The 17,685-nt window shown below is 37.7% G+C and overlaps 1 protein-coding gene and 1 long non-coding RNA gene across 3 annotated transcripts in view; one reads left to right on the top strand and one right to left on the bottom strand.

Annotated features, from left to right (window-relative positions):
• HDAC7 (histone deacetylase 7) overlaps positions 1–17,685 on the bottom strand; it is a 603,789-nt gene that overhangs the window by 456,840 nt on the left and 129,264 nt on the right. The window lies entirely within an intron of this gene.
• LOC128654371 (uncharacterized) overlaps positions 617–17,685 on the top strand; it is a 28,807-nt gene continuing 11,738 nt past the window's right edge. The window contains exon 1 of the long non-coding RNA XR_008401442.1: positions 617–703. This is a non-coding gene — a long non-coding RNA (uncharacterized LOC128654371). The remainder of the gene's footprint in view (positions 704–17,685) is intronic.

The raw sequence follows: 17,685 nt of genomic DNA, 5'->3' as shown, positions 1-17,685 counted from the left end.
GACACACCAATGTTGGAGAAAACAGAATTTATGCTTACCTGATAAAATACTTTCTCCAACGGTGTGTCCGGTCCACGGCCCGCCCTGTTTTTTTTTTTTTAATCAGGTTAAAACATTTTTCTTTATACACTACAGTCACCACGGCACCCTATAGTTTCTCCTTTTTCTCCTAACCGTCGGTCGAATGACTTGGGGGCGGAGCCAGAGGGGGAGCTATATGGACAGCTCTTGCTGTGTGCTCTCCTTGCCTTTCCCTGTGGGGGAGAACATTTCCCACAAGTAATGGATGACGCCGTGGACCGGACACACCGTTGGAGAAAGTAATTTATCAGGTAAGCATAAATTCTGTTTTTTAAAAACTGGGCACTACTTGATGAAACTTTACATTCACTTTAATTCATAAGTTTATGTTTATATCTTACTTGGACTATCCATCAGCAGCATATATGCAGCATAATATAAATATTGCCATAATTTTTTGATACACTTTAGCTACTGTTCCAAAGACAAATGCTTGACACGACACATGCAGAAGAAAATAAAAATATATTTAAATTCTTACTTAATTCAACTTTGCAGGACTTCACTTCAAAGATTTTACCATTATTTCTTCTGCAGAAATCTCCTGCACTTGAGAGTGATGCCTATCATGCCTTGCAGCCAGGGAGGGGGCGATCAGTACCACAGACTGACATTTACAGAGGTTTGTAGCACCAAAATGTTTTGCTGCATCCAGGTCCTAATCCTTTCAGCTCACTTTTCCCGCTTCTCTAAGGGTGATTGGCGGCATCACGTGACATAGGCGTGCCACCCCCCCCCCCAGCTTAGGAGCAGACTACTGTCTGACTGGAGTCAGGGAGGGTACCTGGGTACAGTTACTTACTCGCTAGAAGTCCCTCCTCTCCTCGGCTCAACCCCGGACCCTCCCTCCCCCCACTACAAAACGGGCGTAGGCACATTTTAGAGTGAGAGGGTGGGGGTAGGGCAAAATATATTATAACAAGAGATTCAGTGGTTAAGGGCAGGTGGCCCAATTTGAGTTTTATAATCTCCTAACCACAGAGATCTTCTGCCACAGATTTAAAGTTAAGGACAGAATACAACTAATAAATAATTGTAAATAGGCTTACAAGTAGAAGTAGGTAACTTAAATCTGTGAGGGAAATTTCCACCATTGCCCTAACTAAATCAAGGCTAAGTCATTTTAATTTGAAAAAAAATTAAAATGGTCCTGGGGATAAGCTTTGTCTTTCCCCTTCCTTTTAATTTGCTCACCTTAGTTGATCTGGTAAAAATGCAGCTTTAATAATTTGTAAAAAGTTAAAATTTAAAATAGCCCTCGGATTGTAAGGGCTTAGCTTACAACTATAATCTTTGCTGCTTGATACCAGTGATACTGATTTCAGATTAATCCAAAATCTTAGTTCAACTTAGGTGTAGTGTTTTTAATCTTTAGCTTCTGCTAAGTGTATGTGTGGTTAAATTTTGATTTAATAAACTTTAGTGTGTGAATGAAAAAACATTTTTTTCCAAATTAAAATGACTTAGCCTTGATTTAGTTAGGGCAATGGTGGAAATTTCCCTCACAGATTTAAGTTACCTACTTCTACTTGTAAGCCTATTTACAATTATTTATTGGGCGTAGGCACATGCCTACTGTGCCTAATGGGAAATCAGGCCCTCCTTCTAGAATAATATTTAATAATGTGTTTTACTGTGTATTTACTGTAAATTCTTCACATTCCAATTGTCTTCACATAAAGGACCCTGAGCTCCTATAAAGTAATGAGCGCCACCATGTTTGATCTTAAGTTTTCTTGTTATCTCAATCTTCTACTGAAAACAATTGGGGACAGATATAAAACAGGGAATAAAAGAGGGAGGGCTTCTATGCAGACTTGTTTGAATAAACTCTATTTCTTTCATAAGGTGTTGATAGTCCACAATTCATTACACCTGGGATTCACTTCCTAGCCACAAGGAGGAGGTAAAGTTCCCAAAACTCTCAAGAGCACTTAATTCCTCCCACCTCACTGGTATGCCAGTTTAAATTTTGTCTCCCAGGAGGTGAGTGAAGATTTGAAGGTGCTCTTCTAAATTTTTATAGAGCTGCTATAGAGAGACAGAGGGCTGTTTGGAGTATGATCAGTGACACAATTACTCTTAGTGATGGAGTTATTCACAGGCCTTTTCGCAGGGGGAGGTCCCTAGCCTCCTCCTGTTGGTTTGTCATTATACTTCATTGCTTGTATTCTCTGCTGTATTGTGCTCAGCACTGGATAGGCTACCACTGCATAGGATTTTTTTCACAGATGTAAGTAAAGTGGATGGGGAGCTTCTAATGTAAGTATAATTTAATCATTATCCAGAAATCTGTGAAACAAATCACAAAAAAGAGGGCGCCTCCTCGTGCAGTATTGCAATGAAAAGTGACAGACAACAGATCTTTGTATTGAAATGATACTCACAAGGATTGCAGAACCAAATGTGCTAGACAAAGCAAGCTGGGGACTCACAGTGGCCCAGCAACACTGATCCGTTACCGGATATCCAGATTACAGGAACTCCAGGTGGTGGGAGAAGCAAACCAGGCTCAGGCTTCCAAAAAGTGCCCAAAGGGGGCTTAAGTGTGCTGGTGGAAAAGCTGGGCCCAAAGAGATTATCAATATGGGTGTGTAATGGCCAAAAAACAACACATAGTACTGTATTACTAAAGAGCGTAGAAATAGTACTGTATTATGGATCAATTTGTTTACACCGGCGGAGTAGATCACTGGTATAGGATTTCATGTACTTGCATAATCTTTTAGGAATTCTGGGTTTTATACCATAAATGACTATAGGTTTTATCTTCCATGTAATAATATATATGTATATTTTTTTTATCTCAGTTTAAGGTATAGCAAGACACAGGGTAATTAGGTAGATCATTCATTAGTTACACCTGTATGACCAGGTGTAGGGAGGAGCATATGAGTCCCAGATCAGGTATAAATGTCAGAGCTTCCTTATTGTTAACAGATGCCTGAGGAAACAGCTAGATAAGCTGAGAAACGCGTTGCTAATCTGTTATCACCATTGTTTTTATATATATTGGGTGAACATAATACCCAATGTTTTTATTTGACTTTTAATAAATATTTGTTTCACTTTTTGGAAGCCTGAGCCTGGTTTGCTTCTCCCACCACCTGGAGTTCCTGTAATCTGGATAGCCGGTATCGGATCAGTGTTGCTGGGCCACTGTGAGTCCACAGCTTGCTTCGTCTAGCACATTTGGTGCTGAAATCCTTGTGAGTATCATTTCAATACAAAGATCTGTTGTCTGTCACTTTTCATCGCAATACTGAGGAGGCGCCCTCTTTTTTGTGATTTGTTTCACAGATTTCTGGTTTGTGTTTGTTTTCTATGAGAGGAGATGCCTACATTCCACTTACCTGCACTCCAATTTGGATTCCCTGCAATATCTGGACCCTTTGATATTTAAAGACTCAGATATGACATTCATTTATGGTTGTATATTATTTTCTGTATACATATTATCATCATAAATGTTATGAATTCAATTTCAGTCTAAATATTCCATTGGTCAGCTTTCATATCCCACATCTCTGTACCATACAGGTATACCTCACTTTACAGCGCTTCACTTTACAGCGCTTCGCTAATGCAGCGCTTTGTGGAGCTGAAGTTCAACCTCCAAGGTTTTTGAAACAGTGCTGTAATCATAGTGAGATTGTGAGAAAAGTGACTGGCACCATCTTGTTATGCACTCTTCACTCTGTTTACAGTATTACAGCGCAATCTGTGTCTCAGTGCTATAGTCTGGCAAATTTTACCACAGTAATTGTCACTATTTTACAGGAACAGTATTTATTGAATACTGTGCTGTGCTAGTGTTAAACTAAACACAGCACAATTGCACTGATAATATGTGTTAGTTCAAACATGTTTTCAAGTTTTTAAATGCACTGGCAAGTGAAAAGAAAGCTAAAACTGCCTTGGTTCACTTTAAGGCGGTTTTCACTTTACAGCGGGGCTCCGGTCCCTAACCCGCTGTATGAGTGGGGTATACCTGTATTATGTTTTAGCGCCCCCTAGAGCTGGATTATAGGTATCACAGTAGTTTTTTTGGTTTTTAATTTAATCATTTCAGATCCGACACAGCCCACAGGCTTTTATCAGCTACACAGGTTAGTGTACAACATAGCCATGGGACTTATATTTTTAACAAACACTTTATATGAAATTTATTTGTGTGCTACTAGGGAGACTTAAGGGACATACACAGCTTCAGAAGCTCTGGCCAGCCCTTGAATGAGAGGGGTGAAACGTGTCATCTTGACAACAATCCTGATCTGTATGCATGATGATTGAGCGGCATGTTTGAGTACAAGGCTGTGTATGTACTGTGGATGTTCAGAGGAAAATCAAGATTGTAGTTGCTTGAGAATTATAGTTGGTACACCGGTGAAAAACTTTGTTGAAAAAGGTGCAGTATCACACACAGCGGAAGTCTAAACGTGCATCAGTATCTGCCATGGAGGTTTGCGTGGAGACCCATACAGCACTAATCCAGTTGTAAGTTTGAAACAAAGTTTTAACGACAAGCTATCCCTGCATAATTCCACCCCATGAATGATTGATTCAAGGTACTGTTATACTGGTTTTCAAAATAAGCTTGGAGCATTCTTTTGCACTTAGTGCTCCTAAACATCTTATACACAGTATATTTGCTACCACCACAGGATAGCTCAAAGGACTGACTATTAGTGTACATCTTAACTTTTTTGTTATAATTTTTAATTCTGGAGTAATTTATGTACATACATGGTTGTATGTATTTCTGTAATACCTAAGCAATTTAAATAAATTATATTTTGTAGCATTAATGTGTGGCTAGTGTCACTCATTAGCATTTGACTATTTGTAGCAGTTTCCGCTGATAATATAAATCAAGAAATTGTAGTTCCATCTCTCTGTGCTAATCCACAAAAATTGAAAGAAAGACTTCTCCATAATAATTTGGATGTAGTTAGGGCTTTAAAGTTTTACGTAGAAGCTTCCAGAGAGTTTAGACAATATCCTAGGCTTTTTAATAATTTCTCTGGTCCTCAAAAGGGTTTGAATGCATCAGCGATTTCTTTAGCTACTTGGCTTATGTCTTAGTTTCACAAAGCTTACTTGGAGTCAGATAAACATCCTCCAAAACATATCACAGCTCATTCCTCTAGATCTGTTTCTACTTCTTGGGCTTTCAAGAATGAAGCTTTGGTAGGGCAGATTTGTAAAGCAGCAACCTGGTTATCCCTCCATTCCTTTACTAAGTTTTTTTTTATGTTTCTGCTTCCTCAGAAGCGACCTTTGGTAGGAAAACTTCCAGGTAGCAGTGTCTGAAAAATAGATTCCTGCCGTTTTATTTTCTTTACATTTTTTTTTTTACCCTCATCATTACTAGTAGACTCCACAGCTTTGATATAAGGTCCCAGGCATAATGAATTCGGGACTCTCACCACCCAAAAAAAGAAAACAAAATCGATGCTTACCTGATAAATTCACAACCCCACCCAAAATTTTTATGGAAAAGAAAATCAGATTTTTTATTGACGGTTCCTACTTGCACCTATATTTACCCTGCTTTGTCCTTTACTACCCTTTTCTTCTATTTTCCTTACTTGGCTATGTGTAGGAATTTAGCATGTAAACATACATTTACCCTGCTCCTTAACTTCCGTGGCAACCTGCAATCATCCTGATAAGATACGATCGGGATGATTGACACCCCTGCTAGCGGCCGATTGACCGCAAATGTGCAGTGGGCAGCATTGCACAAGTATTTCGCAAGAAATGTTAAATGCTACAGCGAATCATGTCCGCCCGGCATTTAATACATTGACCACATTGTGTGACCCCCATCTACCAATGTGCCCATTCAATGACAGAGGGCTAGATTACAAGTGGTGTACTAACATTATTGGATGCACTATTGAAATATTGTGAGCGCGTTAATATGCATGCATATTACAAGTTGAACGTAAATGCGTTTGCTCAAGCAAAAGTTACACCAAACACAACACGATCGGAGTACACAAATTCTTAATTTGCGCTAACCTGACATGAGTTATATTAAAGTGAAGGTCAATTTTGCTGAATCAGTGCCCGGTTTTTAATAATCCTATTAAAAACCAAGGGCACTTTAATTCATCAAAATTGACATTTCAAGCGTTTTCTTCAAAAACATACCTTTTAATCCTAATAGCTGCTCCATCGATTCCCCTGGCCGTCAAAAGCCTCTGATTACTTCAGAAATAACAAATCTGGCTTCCTCTAATCACAGTGTTCCCCCCTGGGGGATCATGGCCTGAGGGAACGCCGTGATTAGATGAAGCAGGGTTCGTCATTTTGGACCCACGAAGAGGGCTTGCGACGGGCGGAGGAAGCGCTGCAGCGGCTGTCAGGATTAAAAGGTAAGTTTTTGAAGAAAACGCTTGAAATGTCAATTTTGATGAATTAAAGTGCCCTTGTTTTTAATAGGATTATTAAAAACCGGGCACTAATTCGTCAAAAATTGACCATCACTTTAAGGTGCGTCATGCATTTATTAAATATAAAATATTGAAAACTATTAATAATAAATTTAAATAGTTATTATAGATGTGTGTATATACAGGGAGTGCAGAATTATTAGGCAAGTTGTATTTTTGAGGATTAATTTTATTATTGAACAACAACCATGTTCTCAATGAACCCAAAAAACTCATTAATATCAAAGCTGAATAGTTTTGGAAGTAGTTTTTAGTTTGTTTTTAGTTATAGCTATTTTAGGGGGATATCTGTGTGTGCAGGTGACTATTACTGTGCATAATTATTAGGCAACTTAACAAAAAACAAATATATACCCATTTCAATTATTTATTTTTACCAGTGAAACCAATATAACATCTCAACATTCACAAATATACATTTCTAACATTCAAAAACAAAACAAAAACAAATCAGTGACCAATATAGCCACCTTTCTTTGCAAGGACACTCAAAAGCCTGCCATCCATGGATTCTGTCAGTGTTTTGATCTGTTCACCATCAACATTGCGTGTAGCAGCAACCACAGCCTCCCAGACACTGTTCAGAGAGGTGTACTGTTTTCCCTCCTTGTAAATCTCACATTTGATGATGGACCACAGGTTCTCAATGGGGTTCAGATCAGGTGAACAAGGAGGCCATGTCATTAGATTTTCTTCTTTTATACCCTTTCTTGCCAGCCACGCTGTAGAGTACTTGGACGCGTGTGATGGAGCATTGTCCTGCATGAAAATCATGTTTTTCTTGAAGGATGCAGACTTCTTCCTGTACCACTGCTTGAAGAAGGTGTCTTCCAGAAACTGGCAGTAGGACTGGGAGTTGAGCTTGACTCCATCCTCAACCTGAAAAGGCCCCACAAGCTCATCTTTGATGATACCAGCCCAAACCAGTACTCCACCTCCACCTTGCTGGCGTCTGAGTCGGACTGGAGCTCTCTGCCCTTTACCAATCCAGCCATGGGCCCATCCATCTGGCCCATCAAGACTCACTCTCATTTCATCAGTCCATAAAACCTTAGAAAAATCAGTCTTGAGATATTTCTTGGCCCAGTCTTGACGTTTCAGCTTGTGTGTATTGTTCAGTGGTGGTCGTCTTTCAGCCTTTCTTACCTTGGCCATGTCTCTGAGTATTGCACATCTTGTGCTTTTGGGCACTCCAGTGATGTTGCAGCTCTGAAATATGGCCAAACTGGTGGCAAGTGGCATCTTGGCAGCTGCACGCTTGACTTTTCTCAGTTCATGGGCAGTTATTTTGCGCCTTGGTTTTTCCACACGCTTCTTGCGACCCTGTTGACTATTTTGAATGAAACGCTTGATTGTTCGATGATCACGCTTCAGAAGCTTTGCAATTTTAAGAGTGCTGCATCCCTCTGCAAGATATCTCACTATTTTTTACTTTTCTGAGCCTGTCAAGTCCTTCTTTTGACCCATTTTGCCAAAGGAAAGGAAGTTGCCTAATAATTATGCACACCTGATATAGGGTGTTGATGTCATTAGACCACACCCCTTCTCATTACAGAGATGCACATCACCTAATATGCTTAATTGGTAGTAGGCTTTCGAGCCTATACAGCTTGGAGTAAGACAACATGCATAAAGAGGATGATGTGGTCAAAATACTCATTTGCCTAATAATTCTGCACTCCCTGTATATATATATATATATATATATATATTACCCTAACTATAATAATTATTATTAAAATTATTAATTATTATTATTATTTTTTTCAATATTTTATATTTAATATTTACATAACTTGGCTTAAAGGGACATAATACTCATATGCTAAATCACTTGAAACTGATGCAGTATAACTGTAAAAAGCTGACAGGAAAATATCACCTGAGCATCTCTATGTAAAAAAGGAAGATATTTTACCTCACAATTTCCTCAGCCCCTGCAGAGTAAGTTCTGTGTAAAAAGTTATACTCAGCTGCTCCCAGCTGCAGGTAAAAAAATTAAAAAAAATGAAGAAATGAACAGCAGCCAATCAGCATCAGCAGTGCTGAGGTCATGAACTCTTACTGTGATCTCATGAGATTTGACTTAACTCTCATGAGATTTCATAGTAAGCTTCCTTTACCTGATTGGTGAAATAATATGAGAGTGCACAATGCTAGTCCCTTCAGATGTCCCAGGACAAACACACTAAAATGCTGCTTAGAAATCCTTTACAATGGGAGGTGGCTACTGAGGAACTTTTGAGGTAAAATATCTTTCCTTTTTACATAGAGATGTTCAAGTGATATTTTCTAATCAGCTTTTTACAGCTATGCTGTATCACTTTCAAGTGTTTAAACATTTGGGTATTATGGCCCTTAAAGATAACTAATTCTTCATGTGCACTTATCCTACACCACATTAGATCTTAAGAACGCAACCCAAAGCGTGTTATGCATATTTTACAATCCAATTATCTTCACATAAAAAATTAAATTTGTTTTTAAATATATATTTCTATATACATCTGATAATATTATATATATATATATATATATATATATATATATATATATATATATATAGTTATAGGTATAAATAGATATATATAGGAATATTTATTACAAATAAAAATAAAATTTTCCTGTATGTGAAGAACATTGGAATGTGAAATAGTAATAACTCCTGTAGGGTTAGCATGCGAGCGATAAGTGTTAGTTTATTTTTCTTCTGCGCTCTCCATTAAAGGCTATGGGGAGAAGTTAGCGAGTTCACAGTATCTGAAGTCCTGATGTTAGAGCACATCCTGTTTTGCCTGTGTGATAAAGTTTTTCTTTCAACTTATAATACGAGCTCTAACCCTTGCGTGGAAAACGCTTGAGCGAAAGAGTTAAATAGCATGCCACTTGTAATCTGGCCCAGATTGTGGAGAACAGCTGTCAACCTTACTAACACTACAATTATATGATATCACATTTTATCTTTCTTTTTTATCTCAGTTTACTGCCAATTATTCCACCTTTCAAAGTACATTAGTTATTTTAAAACATAGATTACTTGATTGTTTTCTACCAGACAGAAACAAGTATCTGATTTAAAAAAAAAAAAAAAAAAAATCAAAACTGTGCTACAGCTGTTACTAGGCTTAGTTTGAAATAGAATCCTGGATATTACTGAGCTTAGTTTAAAATAGAAATGTGAATATTGCCAAATGCAGCCGAAGAGTATTCAGGCTATTAATGAGATTAGTTCAAAATAGTCACTTGTCTTTTAGCAAAATAAAATATGTAAAAGTCTTGCCAGTTGTAAAATGTTGCTTTTCACCATATGTTTACATTTTCCAGTTTCATCCTAGTATATTTTTTTCAAATGTAAGGGTTGATTTTGTATTATTTCATGATATTTATCAGGGGTAGGCAACCTACAGCCTCCTGTTTTTTGTACAACCATCATGATAATGTTTTTTTTGACATTTTTACATCCTTACAATAAAAAAAAAAGGAAAAAAATAAAAATAAATTAAAAGACGGATATTTTGTGTCTGTACATAAAACTTTATTGGCACACAGACAGTCTCCTTCCTTTGCTTATTGTTTATGACTGTTATTGCACTAAAACAGCCGAGTTGAGTAGTTGCAACAGAAACCATATGTACCACGTTCTTTGCTTTGCACTACTGCTCGCCTGACTACAATATATATTGAAATACAGGAACATTTATCAAGCTGAATTCGCGGCTTTTGAAGCTTTACAGTCCAGGTGCATTTGTGGGAATATGTTATCTCTCTTGTTATGGAAATACAGTACCTACATAATGTCTTTGATTTGTCTCTAAGGCCTAGATTTGGAGTTCGGCGGTAGCCGTCAAAACCAGCGTTAGAGGCTCCTAACGCTGGTTTTGGCCGCCCGCTGGTATTTGGAGTCAGTGATTAAAGGGTCTAACGCTCACTTTTCAGCCGCGACTTTTCCATACCGCAGATCCCCCTACGCCATTTGCGTAGCCTATCTTTTCAATGGGATTTTTCTAACGCCGGTATTTAGAGTCGTTTCTGAAGTGAGCGTTAGAGCTCTAACGACAAAATTCCAGCCGCCTGAAAATAGCAGGAGTTAAGAGCTTTCTGGCTAACGCCGGTTTATAAAGCTCTTAACTACTGTACCCTAAAGTACACTAACACCCATAAACTACCTATGTACCCCTAAACCGAGCTCCCCCCACACCGCCGCCACTCGATTAAAATTTTTAACCCCTAATCTGCCGACCGCCACCTACGTTATATTTATGTACCCCTAATCTGCTGCCCCTAACCCCGCCGACCCCTGTATTACATTTATTAACCCCTAACTTGCCCCCCACAACGTCGCCGCCAGCTACTTAAAATAATTAACCCCTAATCTTCCGACCGCAAATCGCCGCCACCTACGTTATCCCTATGTACCCCTAATCTGCTGCCCCTAACATCGCCGACCCCTATATTATATTTATTAACCCCTAATCTGCCCCCCTCAACGTCGCCGACACCTGCCTACACTTATTAACCCCTAATCTGCCGAGCGGACCTGAGCGCTACTATAATAAAGTTATTAACCCCTAACCCGCCTCACTAACCCTATCATAAATAGTATTAACCCCTAATCTGCCCTCCCTAACATCGCCGACACCTACCTTCAATTATTAACCCCTAATCTGCCGACCGGAGCTCACCGCTATTCTAATAAATGTATTAACCCCTAAAGCTAAGTCTAACCCTAACACTAACACCCCCCTAAGTTAAATATAATTTAAATCTAACGAAATAAATTAACTCTTATTAAATAAATGATTCCTATTTAAAGCTAAATACTTACCTGTAAAATAAATCCTAATATAGCTACAATATAAATTATAATTATATTATAGCTATTTTAGGATTAATATTTATTTTACAGGCAACTTTGTTATTATTTTAACCAGGTACAATAGCTATTAAATAGTTAAGAACTATTTAATAGTTACCTAGTTAAAATAATAACAAATTTACCTGTAAAATAAATCCTAACCTAAGTTATAATTAAACCTAACACTACCCTATCAATAAAATAATTAAATAAACTACCTACAATTACCTACAATTAACCTAACACTACACTATCAATAAATTAATTAAACACAATTCCTACAAATAAATACAATTAAATAAACTAGCTAAAGTACAAAAAATAAAAAAGATCTAAGTTACAGAAAATAAAAAAATATTTACAAACATAATAAAAATATTACAACAATTTTAAACTAATTACACCTACTCTAAGCCCCCTAATAAAATAACAAAGCCCCCCAAAATAAAAAATTCCCTACCCTATTCTAAATTAAAAAAGTTACAAGCTCTTTTACCTTACCAGCCCTGAACAGGGCCCTTTGCGGGGCATGCCCCAAGAATTTCAGCTCTTTTGCCTGTAAAAAAAACACATACAATACCCCCCCCCAACATTACAACCCACCACCCACATACCCCTAATCTAACCCAAACCCCCCTTAAATAAACCTAACACTAAGCCCCTGAAGATCTTCCTACCTTGTCTTCACCATACCAGGTTCACCGATCCGTCCTGAAGAGCTCCTCCGATGTCCTGATCCAAGCCCAAGCGGGGGCTGAAGAGGTCCATGATCCGGTCAAAGTCTTCATCCAAGCGGGGCAGAAGAGGATCTTCCATCCGATTGAAGTCATCATCCAGGCGGCATCTTCGATCTTCTTCCATCCGGAGCGAAGCGGCAGGATCCTGAAGACATCCAGCGCGGAACATCCATCCGGACCGACGACTGAACGACGAATGACTGTTCCTTTAAGGGACGTCATCCAAGATGGCGTCCCTCGAATTCCGATTGGCTGATAGGATTCTATCAGCCAATCGGAATTAAGGTAGGAATTTTCTGATTGGCTGATGGAATCAGCCAATCAGAATCAAGTTCAATCCGATTGGCTGATCCAATCAGCCAATCAGATTGAGCTTGCATTCTATTGGCTGTTCCGATCAGCCAATAGAATGCGAGCTCAATCTGATTGGCTGATTGGATCGGCCAATCGGATTGAACTAGATTCTGATTGGCTGATTCCATCAGCCAATCAGAAAATTCCTACCTTAATTCCGATTGGCTGATAGAATCCTATCAGCCAATCGGAATTCGAGGGACGCCATCTTGGATGACGTCCCTTAAAGGAACAGTCATTCGTCGTTCAGTCGTCGGTCCGGATGGATGTTCCGCGCTGGATGTCTTCAGGATCCTGCCGCTTCGCTCCGGATGGAAGAAGATCGAAGATGCCGCCTGGATGATGACTTCAATCGGATGGAAGATCCTCTTCTTCCCCGCTTGGATGAAGACTTTGACCGGATCATGGACCTCTTCAGCCCCCGCTTGGGCTTGGATCAGGACATCGGAGGAGCTCTTCAGGACGGATCGGTGAACCTGGTATGGTGAAGACAAGGTAGGAAGATCTTCAGGGGCTTAGTGTTAGGTTTATTTAAGGGGGGTTTGGGTTAGATTAGGGGTATGTGGGTGGTGGGTTGTAATGTTGGGGGGGGGTATTGTATGTGTTTTTTTTACAGGCAAAAGAGCTGAAATTCTTGGGGCATGCCCCGCAAAGGGCCCTGTTCAGGGCTGGTAAGGTAAAAGAGCTTGTAACTTTTTTAATTTAGAATAGGGTAGGGACTTTTTTACTTTGGGGGGCTTTGTTATTTTATTAGGGGGCTTAGAGTAGGTGTAATTAGTTTAAAATTGTTGTAATATTTTTATTATGTTTGTAAATATTTTTTTATTTTCTGTAACTTAGATCTTTTTTATTTTTTGTACTTTAGCTAGTTTATTTAATTGTATTTATTTGTAGGAATTGTGTTTAATTAATTTATTGATAGTGTAGTGTTAGGTTAATTGTAGGTAATTGTAGGTAGTTTATTTAATTATTTTATTGATAGGGTAGTGTTAGGTTTAATTATAACTTAGGTTAGGATTTATTTTACAGGTAAATTTGTTATTATTTTAACTAGGTAACTATTAAATAGTTCTTAACTATTTAATAGCTATTGTACCTGGTTAAAATAATAACAAAGTTGCCTGTAAAATAAATATTAATCCTAAAATAGCTATAATATAATTATAATTTATATTGTAGCTATATTAGGATTTATTTTACAGGTAAGTATTTAGCTTTAAATAGGAATCATTTATTTAATAAGAGTTAATTTATTTCGTTAGATTTAAATTATATTTAACTTAGGGGGGTGTTAGTGTTAGGGTTAGACTTAGCTTTAGGGGTTAATACATTTATTAGAATAGCGGTGAGCTCCGGTCGGCAGATTAGGGGTTAATAATTGAAGGTAGGTGTCGGCGATGTTAGGGAGGGCAGATTAGGGGTTAATACTATTTATGATAGGGTTAGTGAGGCGGATTAGGGGTTAATAACTTTATTATAGTAGCGCTCAGGTCCGCTCGGCAGATTAGGGGTTAATAAGTGTAGGCAGGTGTCGGCGACGTTGAGGGGGGCAGATTAGGGGTTAATAAATATAATATAGGGGTCGGCGATGTTAGGGCAGCAGATTAGGGGTACATAGGGATAACGTAGGTTGCGGCGGTTTACGGAGCGGCAGATTAGGGGTTTAAAAAAATATGCAGGGGTCAGCGATAGCGGGGGCGGCAGATTAGGGGTTAATAAGTGTAAGGCTAGGGGTGTTTAGACTCGGGGTACATGTTAGAGTGTTAGGTGCAGACGTAGGAAGTGTTTCCCCATAGGAAACAATGGGGCTGCGTTAGGAGCTGAACGCTGCTTTTTTGCAGGTGTTAGGTTTTTTTTAAGCTCAAACAGCCCCATTGTTTCCTATGGGGGAATCGTGCACGAGCACGTTTTTGAGGCCGGCCGCGTCCGTAAGCAACTCTGGTATCGAGAGTTGCATTTGCGGTAAAAATGCTCTAAGCTCCTTTTTTGGAGCCTAACGCAGCATTTGTTTGAACTCTCGATACCAGAGTTAAATTTATGGTGCGGCCAGAAAAAAGCCCGCGGAGCGTTAGCAGCCCATTTACCGCCGAACTCCAAATCTAGGCCCAGGGCCGGATTTACATCTCAGGTGCCTGTAGGCACAAAAACCTGAAGCGCCCCCCCCACCCCCCCACCCCCCCTAGAAAAAAGTGGAAAAAATGAGGACTTTTTTTTATTATTATTTAGGACAACTAAAAATAAATATTAGATGTAAAATTACATTTTCCCTTTTATGGAGATACACAAATACACACACCAATTGCAATATTTGTTGTAATGGAAGCTACACCAAAAATCAATATTCACTTGACTCAAATGGCCATACAATTTCTATTATGTATAACAAAAACAAATCATGTTAAACTTTTAATGCAAAATATTCTAAAGAAAACCCTATTTAAAGGGACATCAAATGTGACAGTTTGCTGGGCATTTTATTATTGCACTAGTGCTTGCAGAGAAGTGTGTTAGCCTCTTGCAAAAGAGTTAAACACATAGTCAATGTCAGTTCTGAGACAGCAATACACATCTGTGCAGACCCAGATGGGCTCATAGGACATGTTTATTGACAAGCCATTAGTGTATTGCTTTTCTGGAGATGACTTTGACTATGTGCTTAACATTTTGTTGGAGTCAAACACAGTTTTGTGTAAACAATAGCAATATTAAAACTAGCAGCATGCAAGCTCATCACCATCAACAACCTGTGCAGCCAGTGGAAGAAAATATAAAATGTAGGGAAAAAAATCTTGTAAACTCTGATATTTTTGGTACAAACACACACAGATGTTACATTTATTTTGTTCTGAAATATAAATATCATATGATGTTGCTCTCAAAGGAAAACATGGAATGTTGTAGATTATATGTAATCCAGGGGTCAACAAATGTGTTTAAAATTAGAATTTAGAAATTCAATGGGAGGGGTTTAGTTTTAATCTTTGCCCCTCTCTCCTTCATGGCTCCCTCAACTGCTGTAACATATTCCCAATGAAACACTCGACTTTGTAGGCACCTGGCAGCACAATTCTTACTAAAATAAATGCCCTCATAAAAAAAAAAAAAAAAAAAAAATAATTTTTTTTTTTTTTTTTTTTTTTTTTTTTTTTATTATTGACAGGCAGGCGCCCCTCACTGCAAGGCGCCTGTAGGCACATGCCTACTGTGCCTAATGGGAAATCCGGCCCTGTCTAGGCCTAAGCCTGCAAAGCCAAAAATACTTACCATCTAGCCCTTTAAAGATTTTTTTTTTATAACCCCTGATATGTTTTAATATATTTTTTTATATATTTGTCTTAGTCAGCAGTCTTCAGTGTACACTCCTGTGTGCAGAAGATGACACAATGCAACTCTCCTTACTGTTTAAAGGTGTAAGGAGGTCTCTCCTCTTTCTACATGACACTGATGTCTGGAGATATATGGTGATGGCATCATGCAATAATTATGTCACACACAATAGGGAGATTTATTATTGGTATTGCTGATGTGGATGGTTTCCCTATTCCCTATAGAAAGCATACACCATAAACACACAACAGAATTAATTTGAAAGAGGAGACTACCTTCTTCCAAGGAATGCTTTAATGCATCTTTAAGAATCAGGTGGTAAGTAACTATGGAAATTACAAACCCATGGTTACATGTACTGTTCTCGTGGCTCTATAAGAGGACACTTGGATGGGCAAGTGACCCCCTTTTCAACTGAAATAAGAGCTGATTGCCATAACAATGGGAAATCTCTTAGAGTATCTGTACTATTTAAGTGGCTGTTTCTAAAGAAAACCATATTACCTCTAAATATAGAAATATGTAATGAAACCTGTGCAGTTGAGGAGTTTCATGTTCCTATGGTTCTCAAGTGTCAACATAAATACATTCAAATAAAGTGTTACACTCATATATACACTAACTGATAAAAAATATTAATATAAAATTAAATAATTATAAGGGTAAAAAAATATATGGTATGACAAGGTATTTGAAAGAAAGTGCTATAATGGATATATACATAGATATACATGTCTTAATATGTGTATGTATGTATACATATGTATATATGTGTATACATGTGTATTTATGTTCATATGTGTTTATTGATTTATATACGTCTATACAGATATAAACACATTTATGTATATATACTTTGGAAAAATAATTTCTTTTAAATTGTAATATTTAATAATTTGTTTTAATGCATATGTACTGTAAATATTTTACATTCCAATGTTCTTCAAGTAGGGGAAAATGTTCTATGTATTGTTAAATAGATATTCCTCTATATATCTATATATACCTATACACACGCACATATATATATATATATATATATATATATATATATATATATATATATATATATATATACCCAAAAAATGCTTTAGATTCTTAAGTTAGAGAGTAGTAGATTCAGGAAAAATTAAGCATTTTTTTTACAGAAAGGGTGGTGGATTCATGGAAAAAACTTCCTATATAGATGGTAAACATAGGGACTGTAAAATAATTCAAAATGTCTGGGACATGCATAAGGCTATCCCAAGAAAACAGTAACATGTAATATGAGTAGACTTGATGGGCCTTTTGGGTCTTATCTACCATCAAATTATATGTTTCTTTGTTTCTATATATAGAAATATCTATTTAAAGAAAGAAGTAGAACATTTCTATGTGAAGAACATTGGAATGTAAAATATGAATAACTATCTTCGGGTTAGCACTGTAGGTCTAACGCGGTGTTAGGTTAGCGAGCGAACGATAAATGTTAGTTTTTTCCCCAGTTTGGGTGCTCCATTAAAGTCTATGGGGAGAAGAAGTTAACGTGGTCTCAATATACAATGTCCTTAAGTTACATAATTTTATTTTCAACTTGTATGCATTAAAAGTTTACTTCTGCCGGTGTTTGCGTGTGAACGAAAGCTCTAAATAGCATGCCAACTGTTTTCTGGCCCAGTATGTGCAAATAGTAGTACATGAAAACACCCCTGAACCTACTGTAGAATACAAAACTTAACCAAGGAGGCCAATATAGAAAGTAAGTTTGATAACAGAAATACATTTAAAAAAAACATTTTTTTTTTATTCTCTATATGAATCATGAAAGATTAAATTAGACAATCATGTGCCTTTAAGAATCCCACTTATCTGCAGACATTTAGATTAA

Source organism: Bombina bombina, chromosome 3, assembly GCF_027579735.1.
Source record: "Bombina bombina isolate aBomBom1 chromosome 3, aBomBom1.pri, whole genome shotgun sequence".
In the NCBI taxonomy this organism is placed as follows: domain Eukaryota; kingdom Metazoa; phylum Chordata; class Amphibia; order Anura; family Bombinatoridae; genus Bombina; species Bombina bombina.
This window is presented reverse-complemented; position numbering and strand designations above follow the sequence as displayed.